We start from the raw sequence: 22,673 nt of genomic DNA, 5'->3' as shown, positions 1-22,673 counted from the left end.
ACCCGAGGAGGATGGGTCCAGTGAGATCAGACAGTGTGTAACCCGGGGAGGATGGGTCCAGTGAGATCAGACTGTGTTACCTGGGAAAGATGACCCCAGCTTCGGTTTGCCTAAAGCACAGGGAAATTGTACATTTCTATCCAGAACTTTGGTGATTTGCTGGAAGCCCAGGCGGGCGTGGCGGCGATCTGAGAAAAGGGACAACATCAGACAGAAGCACTCGGACCCAAACTTTTATTTTTATTAAGCTGAAGAAAAGTCTACATTACATTACTTCACACTATTCATGTTGTTATTTTCAGTCCTGCCATAATTAGATTTCCCGGTGGAAGACTGAGTGATTGAGAAAGGCCCACAGCCGAGAGTAAACAGGGATTGTAGACTGAGGAACGACAGCAGGTGGACCAACACAGGATTGTGAGAGCACCAACTGGAGAGAACTCTTCCGATTCAAAGAGCTTCCAGAGATCGACTGGGGGAAAAGGTCAGAGAGAGTCCCATTGACTCAGATACACACTGGTTCCTCCCTCCCTTCCATTTCCTGATTTACAGCTATTTCTGGGATGTTACTTGTATCCTCTATGGTGAAGACCGATACAAAATGCCTGTACAATTCAACTGCCATCTCCTTATTTTCCATTATTAATTCCCTGACACTTTTTTTATCGGACCAAGACTCACTTTGTTAAATCTTTTCTTTATTAAATATCAATAGAAGCTCTTGCTATCTGTTTTTATATTTCTAGCTAGCTTTCTCTCGTACTCTAATTTTTCTCCTTATTAATCTTTTAGTCACTCTTGGCTGTTTTTTATATTCTGTCCTATCTCCTGACCTGCCAGCCATCTTTGCGCAATTATATGCTTTTTCTTTAAGTTGGATACTATCGTTAATTTTTTTAGTTAACCATGGATGGTGGGTCCTCCCCTTGGAATTTTTCTTTCTCGTTGGAATGTATCTATTCTGTGTATTCTGAAATATCCCCTTAAATGTCTGCCACTGCATCTCTATTGACCTATCCCTTAACCTAATTTGCCAGTTCACTTTAACTAGCTCTGCTTTCATGCCATTGTAATTGCCCTTATTTAATTTTAAAATACTAGTCTTGGACCCACTCTTCTCTCCCTCAAACTGAAAGTAAAGTTCAATCATATTATGATCGCTGCTACCTAGGGGCTCCTTCACTGAGGCCTTTAATTAATCCTATCTTGTTGCACAATACCAGGTCTAGTATAGCCTGCTCTCTGGTTGGCTCCAGAACGTGCTGTTGTAAGAAACTATCCTGAAAACATTCTATGAACTCCTCATTTAGGCTACCTTTGCCCATCTGATTTTTCCGGTCTCTATGTAGATTAAATCCCCCATGATTATTGCCATACCTTTCTGACAAGCTCCCATTATTTCTTCCTTTATACTCCATCCTACCATGTGGTTACTGTTAGGGGGCCTGTACACCACTCCCACAAGTGACTTCTTGCCTTTATCATTTCTCATCTTTACCCAAACCACTTCTACATCCTGGTTTCCTGAACTTAGGTCATCCCTCTCTATTGTGCTAATACCATCATTAATTAACAGAGCCACCCCTCCACCGTTTCCTAACTTTCTGTCCTTCCTAAATATCACGTACTCTTCAATATTCAGGTCCCAATCTGTCATCCTGCAGCCATGTTTCTGTAATGGCTATCGGATCATACTTACTTATTTATTCCTATTTGCGCCATCAGTTCATCTGTTTTGTTTTGAATGCTACGTGCATTCAGATGCAGAGCCTTTAGTTTTGTCCTTTTTATTTTTGTAACCTCTAGCCTTAACTGTTGATTTACTCTTAGATTTGTCCTCTCTATCCCTTCCTGTCACGGTCTGTTTATCATTTCCCATATTAACACCTTTCTCTATTGCCTTGTCTCTACTCTTTGATTTACCACATCTTCCCAAATTTGATCCCTTGCCCCCACTATTTAGTTTAAAACCCTCTCTACCGCCCTAGTTATATGACTCGCCAGAACACTGGTCCCAGCACGGTTCAAGTGAAGACCGTCCCAACGATACAGATCCCACTTTCCCCAGTGTGGTGCCAGTGCCCCAGGAATCGAAACCCATTTCTCCCACACCAGTCTTTGAGCCACGCATTCATCTCTCTAATTTGATTTACCCTATGCCAATTTGCTCGTGGCTCAGGTAATAATGCAGACATTATTACCCTTGAGGTTCTGCTTTTTAATTTAGCCCCTAGCTGCTTATAGTCTCTCAGCAGAACCGCTTTTCTAGTTCTAGCTGTCGTTGGTACCTACATGGACCACGACCATTGGCGCCTCCCCCTCCCACTACAAGTTCCTCTCTAGCCCAGAGCAGATATCCTGAACCCTGGCACCGGGTAGGCAACACCGCCATCTGGACTCTTGCTCTTGGCCGCAGAGAACTGTATCTATCGCCCTGACTATGCTATCCTTTATTACCACTATATTCCTATTAACTCCCCCCGCTTGAATCGCTTCCTGTACCTCGGTGCCACTGTCAGTTTCCTCATCCACCGCTTTCATCCATACAGGCCGCAAGAACATCATACCTGTTGGACAATTGCAAAGGCTGAGGCTCCCCCACCTCCTGGGTCACCATACCTGCCTCACTTTTAATTTAATTTGAATGAATTAAAGGGTAAGGCATGGCAGGAGAGCTCTGTGCCGTGGTATGCTCGTCCTGCACTATGTGGGAAATCAGGGACACTTCCTGTGTCCCTGACGACCATGTGTGCGGGAAGTGTATCCAGCTGCAGCTACTGACAGACTGCATTGTGGCGCTGGAGCTACGAGTGGATACATACTGGAGCATTCGTGATGCTGAGGACGTCGTGGATAGCACATTTAGGGAGTTGGTCACACCGCAGGTAAAGGCTGCACGGGCAGGAAGAGAATGGGTGACCACCAGGCAGAGTAGTAGGTGCAGGCAGGTAGTGCAGGGGTCCCCTGTGACCATCCCCCTCTCAAACAGATATACCGCTTTGGATATTGTTGGGGAGTATGGCTTATCAGGGGAAGGCAGCAGCAGCCAACTTCCTGGCACCATGGGTGGTTCTGCTGCACAGGACGGGAGGAAAAAGAGTGGGAGAGCTATAGTAATAGGGGATTCTGTTGTAAGGGGAACCGATGGGCGTTTCTGCGGCCACAAACGTGACTCCAGGATGGTATGTTGCCTCCTGGTGCAAGGGTCAAGGATGTCTCCAGAGAGGCTGCAGAACATTTTGGAAGGGGAGGGTGAACAGCCAGTTGTCGTGGTGCATATAGGTACCAACGATATAGGTACAAAACGGGATGAGGTCCTAAAAGATGAATATAGGGAGTTAGGAGGTAAATTTAAAAATAGGACCTCCAAGGTAGTAATCTCAAGATTGCTACCAGTGCCACGTGCTAATCAGAGTAGAAATAGAAGGATATTTCAGATGAATACGTGGCTAGAGGAATGGTGCAAGGGGGAGGGATTCAAATTCCTGGGACATTGGAACCGGTTCTGGGGGAGGTGGGACCAGTACAAAACTGACAGTTTGCACCTGGGCAGGACCGGGACTGATGTCCTAGGGGGAGTGTTTGCTAGTGCTCTGGGGGAGGGTTTAAACTAAAATGGCGGGGGGTTGGGAACCTGAGCAGGGAGACAGAGGAAAGGGAAACCAGGATAGAAGCAAAAGACAGGAAGGAGAAAAACAAAGGTGGCAGTCAGAGAAATCAAGGGTTTAAATCAAATATGGCCACAGTAAATAATAATTCTAAAAGGTCTAAGAGTGTGTTTTTAAAAAAAAAAAAAAAACAAGCCTGAAGGCTTTGTGTCTTAATGCAAGTAGCATTCGTAATAAAGTGGATGAATTAGCTGCGCAAATAGAGGTAAACAGATATGATATGATTGGGATTATGGAAACATGGCTCCAGGGTGACCAAGGCTGGGAACTCAACATCCAGGGGTATTCAATATTCAGGAAAGAAAGGAAAAGGAGGTGGGGTAGCATTGCTGGTTAAAGAGCAGATTAACACAATTGTAAGGAAGGATATTAGCTCTGATGATGTGGAATCCTTATGGGTAGAATTGAGAAATACCAAGGGGCAGAAAATGTTAGTGGGAGTGGTATACAGAACCCCAAACAGTAATGCGGAGGTTGGAGATGGCATTAAACGGTAAATTAGAGATGCGTGCAATAAGGGCACAGCAGTTATCATGGGTGACTTTAATCTACATATAGATTGGGCTAACCAAATTAGTAATAATACTGTGGAGGAGGAATTCCTGGAGTGTATACGGGATGGTTTCCTGGACCAGTATGTCAAGAAACCAACGAGATCAGGCCATCTTAGACTGGGTATTATGTAATAAGAAAGGATTAATTTGCAATTTTGTTGTGCGAGGCCCCTTGGGTTGGAGCGATCATAATATGATAGAATTCTTCATTAAGATGGAGAGTGAAGTAGTTGACTCAGACTAGGGTCCTGAATTTAAATAAAGGAAACTACGATGGTATGAGGCGCGAGTTGGGTAGGATTGATTGGGGAATGTCACTCCAAGGGTTGACAGTGAATAGGCAATTGCAAACATTCAAAGACCGCATGGATGAACTACAGAATTTGTTCATCCCTGTTTGGCATAAAAATAAAACAAAAAAGTTGACTCAACCGTGGCTAATAAGGGAAATTAGGGATAGCGTAAGATCCAAGGAGAGGACATATAAATTGGCCAGAAAAAGCAGTGAACCTGAGGATTGGGAGCAGTTTAGGATTCAGCAAAGGAGGACAAAGGGATTAATTAAGAGGCGGAAAATAGAGTATGAGAGTAAGCTTGCAGGGAACATAAAAACTGACTGCAAAAGCTTCTATAGATATGTGAAGAGAAAAAGTTTGGTGAAGTCGAGCGTAGGTCCCTTGCAGTCAGAATCAGGGGATTTTATAATGGGGAACAAAGAAATGACAGACCAATACATACAGGAAACTTTGGTTTATCCGGCGGTTGTATGTCCGTAAACCTCAATCTAACTGCAGAAATCAGGAGCCGTTTTGGTTAGGTTTTTTTTCTTCTAGCATTCTTTTAACAGGCAGGCTCTGGAAAGCATCTCTAGCTTAGCAACAGCTTCAGAGATGCTACAAAACACGGGCCGAGTGTTTACAAGCTGTTGCTAAGCAACAGTGTTTGTTGTCGGATACGGAGATGAAACCTCCCTATCCTACAACATTAGCGCTGGTCTATCCGGAAGTTTGGATAGATCGGCAGCAGCTTGGTCCTGTCGGTGCCGGATATCGCGAAGTTTCCTGTACTTTGGTTCTGTCTTCACAAAGGAGGACACAAATAACCTCCCAGAGATGTCGGGGAACATAGGGTCTAATGAGAGGGAGGAACTGAAAGAAATCAGTATTTGTCGGGAAATGGTGTTAGGGAAATTGACGGGATTGAAGTCCAATAAATCCCCAGGGCCTGATAATCTACATCCTAGGTGTTGTGTATGTAACTTTAAGGGAATAACTGGTCTCAGACTGCAGTACCGGCAGTGACCACCCCTGTATAAAATGCACTAGCAGCCTTCTGTAGTTTCAGTTTCCCAATTGTCTCCATTCAGTAAAGACTTGTTATAATCAACTCCTGCTGTCCGTGTCTCAATTATACACAGACATAATATTGGTGACGAGCAGATACGAACTTACCTACAGTCTGCACCACCTCATGGGATCCATCCCTGAAGCGAAGTGAGCAGAGGTCGAGGCCAGAAAGAAGAAAGAAACAGTAGAAACGGGCGTCGACGTGGGCATCCGCCCCTGAGTCAGCGGAGTTGAAGATTTGCAGGAGAGGCTGTCGAGAGCGGGGCTTGGTTCCTGTTGACCGTGCTTCAGCTAATCGGGCTGGTGGCAGGTAGTACACTGATCCTTCCTGGGCTGCGGCGGTCTAGAACTCGAGCGGGTGGCTTACAACGGGGCCGAGCAGCGTTGTCGGGAAGAGGAGAGAGGGTGGAGCACACAGGGTGCGACCGGTGCTACGAAGCCGGGCAGCGTACAGACCTGAAGAGGGAGGCAAGAGTCCCACAGGGTTGTTCCACGACAAGAAAATAATAAAATAAGAAAAAAAATATATATTAAACGCGCAGAAAGCCGCGAGGAGCTGCAGGTTGCCACTGAAACCGCGGAAAGCAGCGCTAGCAACAGCGGGGAAGAAGGCAAAGCGCGGGAGGCGCCATCTTAATCCAGCGGGGAAGAAGGCAAAGTGCGGGAGGTGCCATCTTAGATTTCCAAGATGCCGAAGACTGGCTATATCACTGCCTTTGATAATGCAATAGAAGACTGGACCACGTATGTGGAAAGAGTCGAGGTATATTGCGAGGCAAACAAAATAGCCGATGAGAAAAAGGCATCGGTACTGCTAAACTTAATGGGCGCAAGAACGTACGGCCTATTGCGGGACCTGATTACTCCAGCCAAGCCGAAGGTGAAGAGTTTTAACGAAATTGTTGCTATCCTACAGGAACACCTAAACCCTGCACCGCTGCTGATAGCAGAAAGATTTAAATTCCACAGGAGAACTCAGCATAAAGATGAGAGCAATGTTGAGTACCTTACGGAACTACGCAAGCTATCAAAGCACTGCCAGTTTGGAGCAGGACTGACAGATACCCTACGGGACAAATTTGTCTGTGGACTCCTGAGTGAAGGAACACAGAAGAAGTTACTCTCAGAGAAAGAGCTGACGCTAGATAAGGCTTTCAGCATGGCAGTATCGTACGAAGCAGCAGCCAGGGGAGCTGCAGAAATACAACAAAAGCCACAGGAATACGGCACCCACGAAATGACACGGGGATTTGCAAAATGTTATCGCTGCGGCAGAACAAACCATGACCAGAGGACTGCTGGTCCAAGGACAAAATATGCAGGCAATGCGGAAAGATGGGACACATTGCACGAGTTTGCAGGTCTGGGAAGAAGACCAACGACAACAAAAAGGCTACTAAGGAACCGTACAGGAAAGTACAAAAGATGACGGACAGTAGTTCCGAAGACCAGATGAGCGATAGTGAATCCGGGAGCAAGAGACTAAGCTGTCTCAAACTTCACAATGTAATCGCAAAAGAGGATCACCGAACCATTTGGGTCACCCTCACGATAGCAGGGTACCAAGTCAAAATGGAATTGGATACAGGATCAGCTCTAACCATCATGAATCGACGAGACTACGAGCGGCTATTCTCACACATACCCTTGAGAGAGACATCCATTGTCTTGAGGACGTATACGGGGCAAAAAGTATACCCCAGAGGAAAAATAAGGGTGCCTGTCGAATACAACGGCAAGAAAATACGGAAATTGTATCTCTACATTCTGCAAGATGGTGGACCACCGTTATTGGGACGTGAATGGATCAGAAAGATAAGTTTAGACTGGCACTCCATTCAAACACTGACGGTGGCTGGTAAAAAGGATGACGACGTCACTCCTGGCCGATTGTCAACAATCTTAGCTGACGCCAAAGAGGTATTTCAACAAGAACTGGGCACTCAAAGGCGTAACCGCCTCGATAAAAATAGAGGAGAATGCAATTCCCAAGTTTTTCAAAGCAAGACCGGTACCATATGCAATTCGCCCAGCCGTCGAAGCAGAGCTGGAGATTCTGGAGAAGGCAGGCGTGTTATCTAAGGTAGACTGGAGCGAGTGGGTGACACCCATCGTTCCTGTCATGAAGAAAACGTTAAACAATAAGTCTGAGGCGCCAAGGAAGGTTCGCATCTGTGGGGACTTCAAGGTGACGGTGAACCCAGTCCTTCACACAGTACAATATCCTCTTCCAAGGATAGAAGATATCTTTGCCTCACTATCTGGAGGGAAGCGTTTTACAAAAATTGACCTAGCACAAGCATATTTGCAGATGGAGGTTGAAGAATCCTCTAGGGAGTATCTCGCGATAAACACTCTCAAAGGTCTTTACCAGTATAATCGACTGGTCTTCGGAGTAGCATCAGCTCCGGCGATATGGCAAAGAGCGATGGAACATGTCCTGCAAGGGATTCCGGGGACTCAGTGTTACTTAGACGACATCCTAGTGACAGGTGAAGATGACAGTGAACACTTTGCCAACCCAGAGCAGGTGCTCACTAGACTACGTGAACATGGGCTACGAGCCAATCGCCCCAAGTGCGAGTTTTTTAAGAAACAGATATCGTATTGTGGCCACGTGATTGATGAAGAGGGGTTGCATAAGTCCCCTGACAAAATTGAAGCGGTAGTTATGGCTCCGGCGCCTGAATGTGTCGCAACTGAGGTCATTCCTCGGATTGGTGAATTACTACCATAAGTTTTTGCCGAATTTGTCCACTATTCTGCATCCACTGAACGCCCTACTACGAACGGGAGTAGCATGGAAATGGAGCGATGAATGCGAGCGGGCCTTTCAGAAGAGTAAGGACCTAATCACTTCAAGAGAAGTATTGGCTCCCTACAACCCATCACTACCGATAAGACTGGCGTGTGATGCGTCTCCCTACGGCATTGGGGCGGTACTGTCACATAAATTCCTTGATGGTTCAGAGAGGCCGATAGCTTTTGTGTCACGCTCGTTAACTTCAGCCGAGCGTAACTACGCTCAGATTGACAGAGGCCCTCAGCCTGGTGTGGGGGGTGAAGAAGTACAATCACTACCTGCACGGTCAGAAATTTACTCTACTAACTGATCATCAACCTCTCGTCTCCATTTTCAACCCTTAGGGCGTACCGATAATGACGGCACAGCGGCTGCAGAGGTGGTCCCTTTTCCTAGGGGCACACCAATATGACATCGCGTATAAGGGAAGTAAACAGCATAGGAATGCTGATGGATTGTCGCGCCTACCGTTACCGACGGTGGAAGAAGAACTGGCAGTGGATCCAGTGGAGTTATTCCACCCGGCTATAGTCGAATGTCTCCCTGTGACGAATGCAAACATAGAAAAGGAAACACGAAATGACCCGACACACTCTCCTGGGTCTATGATTTAACGGTGAAGGGATGGCCAGCACATGGCGAACCACCGCTGCCAGCATTCTCGCCGAGAAGAGAACAGCTGTCAGTGTGCAGAGGGACCTTGATGTGTGGATCCAGAGTAGTAATTCCACCCAAATTGACGGATAGAGTGCTTCATGAGGGTCATCTGGGTGGGGTAAAAATGAAGAACTTAGCCAGAGCGTTTGTGGTGGCCGGGAATCGATAGAGAAATCGAAGAGATGACCAAGAGCTGTACAGGATGCCAGAAGGTCCAAAGCGCCCCACCACAAGCTCCTCTACATCCATGGGAGTGGCCCTCATCTCCATGGCAAAGGGTGCCCATTGATTTTGCTGGTCCCTTCATGGACTCGATGTTTTTAATTGCGGTGGATGCACATTCAAAGTGGCCAGAGGTAATAAAAATGTCCTCAACCACCACAGAAAAAACTATCACAGTCTTATGAACCACATTCGCCAGGAATGGGCTGCCTGAACAGATTTGCTCTGACGATGGACCACAGTTTGTCTGAAGAGTTCCGGAGGTTCTTAAAGAACAATGGTGTTAAGCATTACACATCCGCCCCATATCATCCAGCCACTAATGGATTGGCTGAGAGGTTTGTTCAAACATTCAAGAAGGCTATCAAGGCAATGTGTAATGAAGATATACCCCTACAACACAAGGTGGATAACTTCTTGTTTGCCTGCCGGAATGCGACACGTGGTTACCAACCAAACTCCAGCCATGATGTTCTTCAATCGAAGACTACGATGCCGCTTGGATTTGGTTAAGCCAAACGTCAGAAGAGATGTGGAGAACAGGCAGTTTCAGAATATGAATGAAAGGCCGACCAGGAGTTTTAAGATACGTCAACCAGTTTTGGCCCGGGACTACTGCACAGAGAAATGGCAGCCAGGAACGATCTGTACATGGCAAGGACCTCTAATGTATACCGTGGACGTTGGAGAGAGCATTGTAAGATGCCCTGCTGACCAGATTCTAGAGTCACTGGAAAACGTCAACTCCACACCATGATCTGATACACCTGGCGATGAAACCGAAGTACCAATTGCATCTACCGCAGAATCGGTGATATTGGAAGCAGACGAACCAAACAACGACATTGATCCCGACTCAACCTCACCAGAAGAACCTGATACCCCAAAGAGGCGTTATCCAGACAGAATCAGGAAGCCTCCTCAAAGACTGAACTTATAATTGCTTAACCTCAACCAATGTATCTAGCAACCGTAATTGTAATTAGTTGTTATTTAGTTGTTAAATGAATGTTATGTACTGTTTATCTAAAAGGGGAGGAATTGTTGTGTATGTACCTTTTAAGGGAATAACTGGTCTCAGACTGCAGTACCGGCAGTGACCACCCCTGTATAAAAGGCACTAGCAGCCTTCTGTAGTTTCAGTTTCCCAATTGTTTCCATTCAGTAAAGACTTGTTATAATCAACTCCTGCTGTCTGTGTCTCAATTATACACGGACATAATACTAGGGTACTTAAGGAAGTGGCCCTAGAAATAGTCTATCTTCCAAAATTCGATAGACTCTGGAACAGTTCCCATGGATTGGAGGGTAGCTAATGTTACCCCACTGTTCAAAAAAGGTGGTAGAGGGAAAGTGGGGAATTATACACCAGTAAGCCTGACATCGGTAGTGGGGAAAATGCTAGAGTCCATTATAAAAGATGTAATAGCAGAGCATTTGGAAAACAGTGATAGGATCGGACAAAGTCAACATGGATTTACAGAAGGTAAATTATGCTTGACTAATCCACTGGAATTTTTTGAGGATGTAACTGGTAAAATAGATAAGGGAGAACCAGTGGATGTGGTGTATTTGGACTTTCAGAAGGCTTTCAATAAGGTCCCGCATAAGAGATTAGCGTGTAAAGTTAAGGCACATGGGATTGGGGGCAAGGTACTGACTTGGATAGAGAACTGGTTGGCAGACAGGAACCAAAGAGTTGGAATAAACGGGACTTTTTCCAAGTGGCCGGCAGTGACTAGTGGGGTACCTCAGGGATCGGTCCTCAGACCCCAGCTATTCACAATATATATAAATGATCTAGACGAGGGGACTAGATGTAATATCTCCAAGTTTGTAGACGACACAAAGCTGGGTGGGCATCTGTGCTGTGAGGAGGATGCCAAGAAAGCCCAGTATGATTTGGACAGGTTGGGTGATTAGGCAGAAGCATAGCAGATGCAGTATAATGTGGATAAATGCGAGGTTATCCACTTTGGTGGCAAAAACAGGAAGGCAGATTATTATCTGAACAGCAAGAGATTGGGAGAAGGGGAAGTGCAACGAGACCAGGGTGTCCTTGTGCACCAGTCACTGAAGGTAAGCATGCAGGTGCAGCAGGCAGTTAAGAAGGCAAATGGTATGTTGGCCTTCGTAGCGAGAGGGTTTGAGTACAGGAACAAGGATGTTTGCTGCAGTTGTACAGGGCCTTGGTGAGACCATGTCTTGAGTATTGTGTGCAGTTTTGGTCGCCTTACCTGAGGAGGGATGTTCTTGCCGTGGAGGGAGTGCAGCGAAAATTCACCAGGCTGATACCTGGGCTGGCAGGAATGACGTATGAGGAGAGATTGGGTCGATTGGGCTTATACTCGCTGGAGTTTAGAAGAATGAGAGGGGATCTCATTGAAACTTATAAAATTCTAACAGGACTGGACAGACTGGATGCAGGAAGGATGTTCTCGATGGCTGGGGAGTTCAGAACCAGGGGTCACAGTCTAAGGATACGGGGTAAGCCATTTAGGACAGAAATGAGGAGGAATTTCTTCACCAGAGAGTGGTGAACCTGTGGAATTCTCTACCACAGAAGGCAGGAGAGGCCAATTCATTAAATATATTCAAGAAGGAGTTGGATATATTTCTTAAGGCTAAAGGGATCAAGGGATATGGGGAGAAGGCAGGGACAGGGTACTGAATTTGGATGATCAGCCATGATCTCATTAAATGGTGGAACAGGCTCGAGGGGCCAAATGGCCTACTCCTGCTCCTATCTTCTGTTTCCCTCGCAGTCACATCCTCCTGTCCCTGACCACTGACCAAATCCGAAGACCCTAACCTAAGGTGTGTGACTGCCTCCTGGAATAACGTGTCCAGGTAATTTTCCCCCTCCCTGATGTGTCACAGTGTCCGCAACTCGGCCTCCAGCTCATCAACTCTGAGCCGAAGCTCCTCGAGCCGCAGACACTTATCACAGACGTGTTCGTCCTGGATCAGACTGGCGTCCAGGAGCTCCCACATACTGCAGTCGCAACACCTCACCTGCCCTGCCATCTTTATTGAGTCTTAATTTATTTATTTTATAACCCTACTACACCCAATAAGATTTATTACTGCTAGTAAACTTTACTAATACTAATGAAACCGTACAATTACTAAAACTTCCTGGGCTTTAAAAGATAAGTGTAAGAAGTCGCACAACACCAGGTTATAGTCCAATGAAGTCACCTGACGAAGGAGCAGCGCTCCGAAAGCTTGTGATTTCAAATAAAACTGTTGGAGTATAACCTGGTGTTGTGTGACTTCGTACATTTGTCCACCCCAGTCCAACACCTGCATCTCCACACCATGGCTACTATTAAAAGATAAGAGAAGTGAGCAAAATACTCACCAACCAATCACTTACCCTTTTCCCTGTGATGTCACCTTTTATTTTTCTCCGAATGCGGTTGGGGGGTTTCACAGAGCCGAACTCCCACTGGTTCTTTGTCCCCTCTCGTGCAGCTTTTTAACTTCTGCTCTCCTGAAGGCTGAGAAAGATAGATAAAGGAGCACTTCCCTCCACTCCTCGCCTAACTCCCTTTCTCATCAGATACACAGGTTTACAGTCTGTGTAAAGTTAAGGCACATGGGATTGGGGGCAAGGTATTGACTTGGATAGAGAACTGGTTGGCAGACAGAAAGCAAAGAGTTGGAATAAACAGGTCTTTTTCTGAATGGCAGACAGTGACTAGTGGGGTACCGCAGGGATCGGTCCTTGGAACCCCAGCTATTCACAATATATATTAATGATCTAGAAGAGGGAACTAGATGTAATAGCTCCAAATTTGCAGACGACACAAAGCTGGGTGGGCGTGTGTGCTGTGAGGAGGATGTCGAGAAACTCCAGGATGATTTGGACATGTTGGCTGATTGGGCAGAAACATGGCAGATGCAATATAATGTGGATAAATGTGAGGTTGTCCACTTTGGTGGCAAAAACAGGAAGGCAGATTATTATCTAAATGGCAATAGATTGGGAGAAGGGGAACTGCAACGAGACCTGGGTGTCCTTGTGCACCAGTCGCTGAAGGTAAGCATGCAGGTGCAGCAGTCAGTTAAGAAGGCAAATGGTATGTTGGCCTTCGTAGCGAGAGGGTTTGAGTACAGGAACAAGGATGTCTTGCTGCAGTTGTACAGGGCCTTGGTGAGACCACACCTTGAGTACTGTGTGCAGTTTTGGTCACCTTATCTGAGGGAGGATGTTCTTGCCATGGAGGGAGTGCAGCGAAGATTCACCAGACTGATACCTGGGATGGCAGGAATGATGTATGAGGAGAGATTGGGTCGGTTGGGCTTGTACTCGCTGGAGTTTAGAAGAATGAGGGGATCTCATTGAAACGTATAAAATTCTAACAGGACTAGACAGACTAGATGCAGGAAGGATGTTCCCGATGGTCGGGGAGTCCAGAACCAGGGGTCACAGTCTAAGGATGAGGGGTAAGCCATTTAGGACAGAGATGAGGAGGAATTTCTTCACCCAGAGAGTGGTGAACCTGTGGAATTTGCTACCACAGAAGGCAGGAGAGGCCAATTCATTAAATATATTCAAGAAGGATTTAGATATATTTCTTAAGGCTAAAGGGATCAAGGGATATGGAGAGAAGGCAGGATGAACTTGGATGATCAGCCATGATTGCATTGAATGGCGGAGCAGGCTCGAGGGGCCGAATGGCCTACTCCTGCTCCTATCTTCTATGCTTCTATGTAATTTTACATTAAGTTTGAGAGTGATGTAGTCCAATCTGAAACTAAGGTCATCAATCTAAACAGAGGAAACTACAAGGGTATGAGGGACAAGTTGGCCATGGTAGATTGGGAGACTACACTAAAAGGTGTGTGATGCGCTATCAATTACTCATAAAAGACTGAGAGTTAAGAGAGTAACTAAAGGCTTTTATTAACAAAAGAATGAAGGTCTGCCTCGAGTGGTCGACCGGTCCAGAAATACAAAGGGCTGGGGAGCAGTCACCTTTATACTAGGACTTGTGGGAGGAGTCAGCCGAGGCATGTCCAGGCATGTACACAGTGGAATACAAACAGTGGTTTACCACATTCACCCCTTGTTTAAAATTGAGTCCGGCGGGGTGAAGTGTATTAAAAGTTGGTGTATTGGAGTCTCTCCGGAGGTCTTGTCTGCCGCTGTGATCGGCGTGGCGACGGCAGGGGTAGTGGAGCTTCCGGCGTCGAGTCCTGCGTAGGCTGTGGCACAGGCGTGTCGTCCTCGTAGATGTCGAGCGGGTCGCGGGGCCCAGGCCTGCCGTCTGCTGGGGCTGGATATCGGATCGTGGGGGGGGGGGGGTGGTAGTGAGTAGTGGGTTACTGCGGCCCCCGAGGGTGCAAGGTCTCTTATGGAGACTGTGTCCTCCCGCCCGTCCGGGTATGCAATGTAAGCATACTGGGGGTTGGCGTGGAGGAGGTCGACCCTCTCGACCAGGGGGTCCGTTTTATGGGTCCTCACGTGTCTTCTCAGTAGGACCGGCCCTGGGAACGTCAGCCATGGCGGTAGCGATGTCCCCGATGTGGACTTCCTTGGGAAGACAAACATTTTCTCATGAGGGGTGGCGTTAGTGGCAGTGCAGAGCAGTGACCGAATAGAGTGGAGCGCATCGGGGAGCACATCCTGCCAGCGGGAGGTTGGAAGGCCCCTAGACTTTAAGGCTAGCAGGACGGCCTTCCAAACTGTCGCATTTTCTCTTTCCACCTGTCCGTTCCCCTGGGGGTTGTAACTGGTGGTCCTGCTTGTGGCAATACCCCTAGTTAGCAGGCACTGACGGAGTTCGTCGCTCATAAACGATGAGCCCCGGTCGCTATGGATATAGCTGGGGAAACCGAACAGGGTGAAGAGGTCGTTCAGACATTTAATGACCGTGGCACTGGTCATGTCCGGGCAGGGGATGGCGAACGGGAAACGGGAGTACTCATCAATAATATTGAGGAAGTACACATTGCGGTCGGAGGAGGGGAGAGGCCCTTTAAAATCAACGCTCAGGCGCTCGAAGGGGCGAGTGGCTTTTATCAGGTGGGCCCTGTCTGGTCTATAAAAGTGCGGTTTGCACTCAGCGCAGACTTGGCAGTTCCTGGTCATGGTCCTGACCTCCTCAATAGAGTAAGGCAGGTTGCGGGCCTTGATGAAGTGGAAGAACCTGGTGACCCCCCGGGTGGCAGAGGTCTTTGTGGAGGGCCCGCAGTCTATCGATCTGCGCGCTGGCGCAGGTGCCACGCGATAGCGCATCCGGGGGTTCATTGAGCTTCCCGGGCCGGTACAAGATCTCGTAATTGTAGGTGGAAAGTTCGATTCTCCACCTCAAGATCTTGTCATTTTTGATTTTGCCCCTCTGCTTGTTGTTAAACATGAAAGCAACTGAACGCTGGTCAGTGAGCAGGGTAAATCGTTTTCCGGCCAGGTAGTGCCTCCAATTACGCACAGCCTCCACAATCGCCTGGGCCTCCTTCTCAACAGTGGAGTGTCTGGTGTCCGGGCCTTGGAGGGTTCGTGAAAAGAAGGCCACGGGTCTCCCCGCCTGATTGAGGGTAGCGGCCAGGGCAAAGTCGGACGCGTCGCTTTCCACCTGGAAGGGGATGGATTCGTCCACTGCGTGCATGGTGGCTTTGGCAATGTCCTCCTTGATACGGTGGAAGGCTAAGCGGGCCTCTGCCGTCAAGGGAAAAGAGGTGGACTTGATCAGCGGACGGGCCTTGTCCGCATCGTAGGGGACCCACTGGGCGTAATAGGAGAAAAACCCCAGGCACCTCTTCAGGGCCTTGAGGCAGTGGGAGTTCCATAAGGGGACGCATCCGGTCGGGGTCGGGGCCGATGAGTCCGTGTTCCACAACACAGCCAAGGATGGCGAGGCGGTTTGTGCGGAATATGCACTTCTCCTTGTTATATGTCAGGTTCAGGAGTTGGGCGGTGCGGAGGAATTTTTCGAGGTTTGCGTCATGGTCCTGCAAGTCACGGCCGCAGATGGTCACATTGTCCAGATATGGGAAAGTGGCCTGCAACGCATTTTGATCTACCATCCGGTCCATCTCCCTTTGGAAGACGGAGACCCCGTTGGTGACGCCAAAGGGAACCCTAAGGAAGTGATAGAGGCGGCCGTTTGCCTCAAAGGCAGTATACTGGCGGTCCTCAGGGCGGATAGGGAGCTGGTGGTACGCTGATTTCAGGTCAATGGTCGAGAAGACGCGGTACTGCGCGATCTGGTTGACCATATCAGCTATGCGGGGGAGTGGGTAGGCGTCCAGCAGGGTGTAGCGATTTATTGTCTGGCTGTAGTCGATGACCAGGCGCTGCTTCTTGCCGGTCTTAACGACCACAACCTGGGCTCGCCAGGGGCTGGTGCTGCCCTCAATAATCCCCTCCTTCAGGAGCCGCTCCACTTCGGTTTTAATGAAAACCCTGTCCCCGGCACTGTATCGCCTGCTCTTTGTGGCGATGGGCTTACAGTCGGGGGTGAGGTTAGCAAACAGTGGGGGGGGGGGGGTCGTGACTCTGAGTGTGGAGAGGTTGCACCTGGTGCGCGGCGGGCAATTTGGAAGCTGCTGGCTGCGGACTGTGAGTGGGGGTAGGGGTCCACCGTACGCCATCGTAACGCTTTTAAGGTGGCACTGAAAATCTAACCCCAGCAGGACGGCAGCGCAGAGGTCGGGCAGGACCAGAAGTTTAAAATGATCGTACACAGTCCCGTCTACTACGAGTGTCACCACGCAGTAGCCGCCGATGTCCGCCGACTGGGACTCGGAGGCCATAGAAATCCGCTGGTGCGCAGGCAGGATTGGGAGAGAGCAACGCCACACCGTGTTGGGGTGGATGAAGCTCTCCGTGCTCCCAGAGTCAAAAAGGCAGATTGTATTGTGACCATTTACCTTAATGTCCATTGTTGAACTGGCCAGCTGTTGCGGTCTCGCTTGGTTCAGTGTAACGGGTGCCAGCGTAGGGGTCGGTGTGTCGCTGCGGGTATCAGATGAGGCGGTGTTGGGGGCCTGCTGTGTTCCGGCTGTCGTCCAAGATGGCGGCGTCCATGATCCCCATGTGGCTGGAGGCGTCCAAAATGGCTGCTGTACCGGTGGTTCGCACATGGCCAGGGAGGCCCAAGATGGCGGCCCGCATGGCCCACATGCGGCGCTGCTGGGGTTCGGGGTGGCTTTGGCCCTGCAGACGCTAGCGTAGTGTCCCTTCTTCCCGCAGATCGCATTTTTCGCCGGGCAGCGCGCTCTGGGGTGTTTTGCCTGGCCACAGAAGTAGCATTTCTGGCCTTGGGGCACTGCTGTCTGGCCTTGGGACACTGCTGCGGTAGTTGGGCCGTTGCTGGGGTGTGGCTGGGGTGGCACGGCGCTATGAGGCGGTCCTACCGTGTCCCAGGCTGTCATTCCCCGCGGCGTCCACGGTGCAGAGGAGTAGGCATCCATGCCCCGGTAGGCTGCATCCAATGATAGTGCGAGTTCAGAGGCCTTGTTGAGGTCGAGGTCACTCTGCTCCAACAGTCGCTGTCGGGTGTAATTGGATCTGTGGCCCGCTACAAAAGCGTCCCAGATAAGTTCCTCTGTGTACACGGCGGCCTTTACATCCTTACAACCACAGGCCCGGCCAAGCACAGACAGTGCCTGAAGGTATTCCTCGGTCGATTCCCCAGGTTGTTGTTTACGACTCCCCAGGAGGTGCCTGGAGTACACTTCGTTCACTGGGCACGTGTACTGGTCCTTGAGGAGCTTGATAGCGTCCGCGTACGAGGTCGCGTCTTGGATGACCGAGTGCACTCGGTGGTTCACTTTGGAGGTCAGGACATCCAGTTTGTCCTCGTCCGATTTGATTGCTGCGGAGGCAGTCAGGAATTTTTCGAAACACTTAAGCCAGTGAGTAAACTTGGTGGATGAGTCCGCCTCCCGATGATCTAAGTCCAGGCATGCTGGTGTGAGGATCTTCTCCATTATAAAAATGTTGTTAATAAAATTGATGCGCTATCAATTACTCATAAAAGACAGAGTTAAGAGAGTAACTAAAGGCTTTTATTAACAAAAGAATGAAGGTCTGCCTCGAGTGGTCGACCGGTCCAGAAATACAAAGGGCTGGGGAGCAGTCACCTTTACACTAGGACTTGTGGGAGGAGTCAGCCGAGGCATGTCCAGGCATGTACACAGTGGAATACAAACAGTGGTTTACCACAGTGTGAAGGTGGACATACAATGGCTAACATTCAAGGAAATAATGCATAATTTACAACAAACATATATTCCTCTAGGGCATTAAAACTCAAAAGGAAAAGTGATCCAACCATGGCTAAAAGAAATTAAAGTGAGTATTAAGTCAAAGGAGGAAGCTTATAAAGTTGCCAGAAAAAGCGGTCAGCCTGAGGATTGGGATCTTTTTAGAAATCAGCAAAAGGGGAACCAAGAAATTGATAAAAGGGGAAAATGAATTATGAGCACAAACTAGTGAAAATATAAAAACGGATTGTAAAAGCTTCTATAGGTATGCGAAAAGGAAAAGACTGGCGAAGGTAAATGTAGGTCCTTTACAGTCAGAGACGGGAGAATTTATAATGTGGAATGAGGAAATGGCAGAGAAATTAAATAAATACTTTGTTTCTGTCTTCATGGAGGAAGACACAAAAAACCTCCCAGAAATACGAGAAAACCAAGGGTGTGGCGAGAATGAGGAACTTAAAGAAATTATTGAGTTGGTCTATCTGTCTGTTTGTCTGTCCGCTATACACTCAAAAGTTATAGAGCGTACCTACACGCATGTTGTATCAAAAGATAGCTTATCATTAGGGGAGTCTAATAGGCATATTTACTTTTTGGTCAGACAACAATTGTTCGGACACTATACAAAAAACGTTCAAAAAAAGGACAAAATCCGCTCATTAGCGGTTGACCAATCCTACCGCTCATTAGCGTTGAGTGATGTGAACGATGACCAATCCTACCGCTCATTAGCGTTGAGTGACGTGATGGTTGACCAATTGGGGGGGGCGTTTCATGGCGTTTGTGGGCGGGGCCTAATCGTTCAAACGGCCGAGCGGGAGATGAGCTGAGGTGAGTGGCAGCCATTAAACACCTGCCGGGCCTCAAGCACAAAAAATGATAATGGAGGTGAGAAAATTGTTGATTCATTAGTATTGACACAAAAAAGTTGGTTTTAAAAGAAAAGAAAATCCATTTGCAAAGGAGTGTATGATACACTAAGTTCACGTTTAACGTTTTATCAGGCATTTTAAGATAACGGATACCCAGCTGAACCCTGTAGGTAAGCTCTTTTTCCTCAGGCCTCGAAGCCTCAGCCTCTCCTCGCCAGCCACGCCCGAGCTAGGCACCACCCGTCCCGATGGGCCCGATTCCACACCCGCGGCGCGCGATTGCCGCCATCTTGGTAAAGGCTGGTGGGGCGGCACAGAGCCCAGCGTAGCCATCGCCGCCATCTTGGTAAAGGCCGGCTGGGCGGTAACTCGGGCTCCCCCCCCACCCCCCCGCCCTCGGCCCGGTCCCGGGGCTCGGCTCCGTTTGCGGCCGGGGACTCAGCCTTTCCCCCCCTCGGCCCGGTCCCGGGGCTCGGCTCCGTTTGCGCCCGCGGGCCGGGGACTCTGCCTTTCCCCCCCGCCCCCCCGCCTCCTCGGCCCGGTCCCGGGGCTCCGTTTGCGGCCGGGGACTCGGCCTTTCCCCCCCTCGGCCTGGTCCCGGGGCTCTGCTCCATTTGCGCCCGCGGGCCGGGGACTCGGCCTTTTCCCCCCTCGGCCCGGTCCGGGGGCTCGGTTCAGTGTCCGGGCCTGAGGAGCTAGGAAGGGAGGGACAGAGAGAAGAGACGGGGAGGAGAGAGAGGGGCGGGGAGGAGGGGGGAGAGAGAGAGAGGGGCGGGGAGGGAGGGGGGAGAGAGAGAGAGGGGCGGGGAGGGAGGGGGGAGAGAGAGAGAGAGTGGCGGGGAGGGAGGGGGGGAGAGAGAGAGGGGCGGGGAGGGAGGGGGGAGAGAGAGAGGGGCGGGGTGGGGGGGGGGAGAGAGAGAGAGGGGCGGGGGGGAGAGAGAGAGAGGGGCGGGGGAGAGAGAGAGAGAGGGGCGGGGGGAGAGAGAGAGAGGGGCGGGGGGAGAGAGAGAGGGGCGGGGAGGGAGGGGGGAGAGAGAGAGGGGCGGGGAGGGAGGGGGGAGAGAGAGGGGCGGGGAGGGAGGGGGAGAGAGAGAGAGGGGCGGGGAGGGAGGGGGGAGAGAGAGGGGCGGGGAGGGAGGGGGAGAGAGAGAGGGGCGGGGAGGGAGGGGGAGAGAGAGAGGGGCGGGGAGGGAGGGGGGAGAGAGAGAGAGGGGCGGGGAGGGAGGGGGGAGAGAGAGAGGGGCGGGGAGGGAGGGGGGAGAGAGAGAGGGGCGGGAAGGGAGGAGGGAGAGAGAGAGGGGCGGGGAGGAGGGGGGAGAGAGAGAGAGGGGCGGGGGGAGAGAGAGAGGGGCGGGGAGAGAGAGAGGGGCGGGGGGGAGAGAGAGAGAGGGGCGGGGGGAGAGAGAGAGAGAGGGGCGGGTAGGGAGAGAGAGAGAGAGAGAGGGGCGGGGGGAGAGAGAGAGAGAGAGAGGGGCGGGGGGAGAGAGAGAGAGAGAGAGGGGCGGGGGGGAGAGAGAGAGAGGGGCGGGGGGAGAGAGAGAGAGAGGGGCGGGGGGAGAGAGAGAGAGGGGCGGGGGGAGAGAGAGGGGGGGAGAGGGAGAGGGGCGGGGGGGAGAGGGAGAGAGAGAGGGGCGGGGGGGAGAGAGAGAGCGGCGGCGGGGGAGAGAGAGAGGGGCGGGGGGAGAGAGAGAGAGAGAGCGGGGCGGGGGGGAGAGAAAGAGGGGGGGAGAGAGAGAGGGGCGGGGGGGAGAGAGAGAGAGAGAGAGAGAGGGGCGGGGGGGAGAGAGAGAGAGGGGCGGGGGGAGAGAGAGAGAGGGGCGGGGGAGAGAGGGGCGGGGGGGAGAGAGAGAGGGGCGGGGGGGAGAGAGAGATAGGGGCGGGGGAGAGAGAGGGGTGGGGGAGAGAGAGAGAGGGCGGGGGGGAGAGAGAGAGAGGGGCGGGAGAGAGAGAGAGGGGCGGGGGGAGAGAGAGAGAGAGGGGCGGGGGGGAGAGAGAGGGGCGGGGAGGAGGGGGGGGAGAGAGAGGGGCGGGGAGGGAGGGGGGAGAGAGAGAGGGGCGGGGGGGAGAGAGAGAGGGGCGGGGAGGGAGGGGGGAGAGAGAGAGAGGGGCGGGGAGGGAGGGGGGAGAGGGGTGGGGAGGGAGGGGGGAGAGAGAGGGGCGGGGAGGGAGGGGGGAGAGAGGGGCGGGGAGGGAGGGGGGAGAGAGAGAGAGGGGCGGGGAGGGAGCGGGGAGAGAGAGAGGGGCGGGGAGGGAGGGGGGAGAGAGAGAGGGGCGGGGAGGGAGGGAGAGAGAGGGGCGGGGAGGGAGGGGGGAGAGAGAGAGAGGGCGGGGAGGGAGGGGGAGAGAGAGAGAGGGGCGGGGAGGGAGGGGGGAGAGAGAGAGGGGCGGGGAGGGAGGGGGGAGAGAGGGGCGGGGAGGGAGGGGGGAGAGAGAGAGGGGCGGGGAGGGAGGGGGGAGAGAGAGAGAGGGGCGGGGAGGGAGGGGGGAGAGAGAGAGAGGGGCGGGGAGGGAGGGGGAGAGAGAGAGGGGCGGGGAGGGAGGGGGGAGAGAGAGAGAGGGGCGGGGAGGGAGGGGGGAGAGAGGGGCGGGGAGGGAGGGGGGAGAGAGAGAGGGGCGGGGAGGGAGGGGGAGAGAGAGAGAGGGGCGGGGAGGAGAGAGGGGGGAGAGAGAGAGAGGGGCGGGGAGGGAGGGGGGAGAGAGGGGGGAGAGAGAGGGGCGGGGAGGGAGGGGGGAGAGAGAGGGGGCGGGAGGGAGGGGGAGAGAGAGAGGGGCGGGGAGGGAGGGGGGAGAGAGAGAGGGGGGCGGGGAGGGAGGGGGGAGAGAGAGAGAGGGGGCGGGGAGGGAGGGGGAGAGAGAGGGGCGGGGGAGGGAGGGGGGAGAGAGAGAGGGGGCGGGGAGGGAGGGGGGAGAGAGAGAGAGAGGGGCGGGGAGGGAGAGGAGGAGGGCGGGGGGAGAGAGAGAGAGAGGGGCGGGGGGAGAGAGAGAGAGAGAGGGGCGGGGGAGAGAGAGAGGAGAGGGGCGGGGGAGAGAGAGAGAGAGGGGCGGGGGAGAGAGAGAGAGAGAGGGGCGGGGGAGGAGAGGGGGGAGAGAGAGAGGGGCGGGGGGAGAGAGGAGAGAGAGAGGGGCGGGGGGAGAGAGAGAGAGAGGGGCGGGGGGAGAGAGAGAGAGAGGGGCGGGGGGAGAGAGAGAGAGGGGCGGGGGAGAGGAGGGGGGGAGAGAGAGAGGGGCGGGGGGGAGAGGGAGAGAGAGAGGGGCGGGGGGGAGAGAGAGAGCGGCGGCGGGGGAGAGAGAGAGGGGCGGGGGGGAGAGAGAGAGAGAGAGCGGGGCGGGCG

At 51.7% G+C, this 22,673-nt stretch overlaps 1 protein-coding gene across 2 annotated transcripts in view; it reads left to right on the top strand.

Annotated features, from left to right (window-relative positions):
* The window catches only part of LOC147091573 (uncharacterized), a 43,828-nt gene that overhangs the window by 3,069 nt on the left and 18,086 nt on the right, over positions 1-22,673 (top strand). The window contains exons 2-3 of one of the 2 annotated variants that reach the window (XR_015075215.1): positions 303-484; positions 5,640-10,435. The gene's annotated coding sequence lies outside the window, so the exon portion shown is untranslated. Of the gene's footprint in view, positions 1-302; positions 485-5,639; positions 10,436-22,673 lie in introns of those variants that run through there. The other variant, XM_085976808.1, reaches the window with a different exon arrangement.

The sequence above is a fragment of the Somniosus microcephalus genome, unplaced genomic scaffold (assembly GCF_052327205.1).
Source record: "Somniosus microcephalus isolate GS21.2 unplaced genomic scaffold, FLI_Smic_1.0 unresolved_chr3, whole genome shotgun sequence".
Lineage (NCBI taxonomy): Eukaryota > Metazoa > Chordata > Chondrichthyes > Squaliformes > Somniosidae > Somniosus > Somniosus microcephalus.
This window is presented reverse-complemented; position numbering and strand designations above follow the sequence as displayed.